Below are 1,833 nucleotides of genomic sequence, written 5' to 3'. Positions count from 1 at the left end.
TTTTTTTTTGAGAAGGTGCCTTGCTCTCTCACCCAAGCTAGAGTGCAGTGGCGTGATCTTGGCTCACTGTAACTTCTGCCTCCCAGGTTCAAGTGATTCTCCTGCCTCAGCCTCCCGAGTAGCTGGGACTACGGGCGTGCGCCACCACACTCGGCTAATTTTTGTATTTTTTTTTAGTAGAGATAGGGTTTTACCATATTGACCAGGCTGGTCTCCAACTCCTGACCTTGTGATGCACCTGCCTCGGCCTCCCAAAGTGTTGGGATTATAGGTGTGAGCTACTGCGCCCAGCCTATTTATTTACTTTTTGAGACAGTCTTGCTCTTGTCGCCCAGACCAGAGTGCAATGGCACGATCTTGGCTCACTGCAACCTCTATCTTCCGGGTTCAAGTGATTCTCCTGCCTCAACCTCCCGAGTAGCTGGGATTACAAGCACTCACCACCACGCCTGGCTAAATTTTTTATTTTTTGTAGAGACGGGGTTTTGCCATGTTGGCCAGGCTGGTCTCAAACTCCTGACCTCGTGATCCACCTGCCTCGGCCTCCCAGCTTGCTGGGATTACAGGCGTGAGCCACCCTGCCTGGCCTAGACTGTTATTTTTGTGTTTTTTTTTTGCAACGGAGTCTTGCTCTGTCAATCAGGCTGGAGTGCAATGGCACGATCTCAGTTCACTGCAACCTCCACCTCCCAGATTCAAGTGATTTTCCTGCCTCAGCCTCCTGAGTAGCTGGGATTACAGTTAGGTGCCACCACACTCAGTTAATTTTGTATTTTTAGTAGAGATGGAGTTTCACCATGTTTGCCAGGCTGGTCTCAAACTCCCAACCTCAGGTGATCCGCCTGCTTCAGCCTCCCAAAGTGCTGGGATTACAGGTGTGAGCCACTGCCCCGGCCCTAAACTGGTTTTATTTATTTATTTGTTTGAGACAGAGTCTCGTTGTGTCGCCCAGTCTGGAATGCAGTGGCATGATCTAGACTCCCTGCAAACTCCACTTTCCGGATTCCAGCAATTCTCCTTCTTCAGTCTCCTAAGTAGCCGGGATTACAGGCCATGCCACCATGCCCAGCTAATTTTTGTATTTTTTTGTAAAGACAGGGTTTCGCCTTGTTGGCTAGGCTAGTCTTCAACTCCTGAGCTCAAGCGATCCAGCTGCCTAGGCCTCCCAAAGTGCTGGGATTACAGGCATGAGCCACAGTACTTGGCTTAAGATTGGTTTTAAATAGAAATAATTTATGTATCTAAGTCCACAAAGTCCCTTGGTGGGGATGGGGGAACTACGTGTTATTTTCATGATGTTGCTAACACCAGAAACTTTGCAGAAGTTCTCTTTGTGAAGGCAGAAAGCACATGTTAAAAGCATCAACCTGAGTTCAAGTTCTAAATTACTTCCTGGCTGACCTTAGCAGTTCATTTAATCTTTTTGGGTGTTTCCTTGGTTGTAAAATGGCAATAATAATACTACTTATGTAATGCTGTTGTGAGAATTAATTGGGCCAACAACGAAAAATGCTTGATGTAGGACTAGGCGTATGTAAGAGCTCATTCAATGGGGCTACTATTGTGACACTAGCTTGTTTCTTTATTCTTAATGGCCCCCTTTGGCCTTTCTCTTTTTTTTCTTGATGTTTACTTGCCTGCCTTTCAGGTGTTACCTTATGCTTTAAATACATATTGATGGGACATCTCCCACAGCATTGCACTAGGCATTGGATTTGTACATGAAACAGACAGTCCTTACTGCAAAGTGGCCAGTCTGGCATACTGCCGTCTCGCAGCTGCACACTGCATTCCAAGCAAACCCAGTTCATTGTCACTTTTGTATTCTGGGCC

The sequence above is a fragment of the Colobus angolensis genome, unplaced genomic scaffold (assembly GCF_000951035.1).
Source record: "Colobus angolensis palliatus isolate OR3802 unplaced genomic scaffold, Cang.pa_1.0 Scaffold91, whole genome shotgun sequence".
Lineage (NCBI taxonomy): Eukaryota > Metazoa > Chordata > Mammalia > Primates > Cercopithecidae > Colobus > Colobus angolensis.
This window is presented reverse-complemented; position numbering follows the sequence as displayed.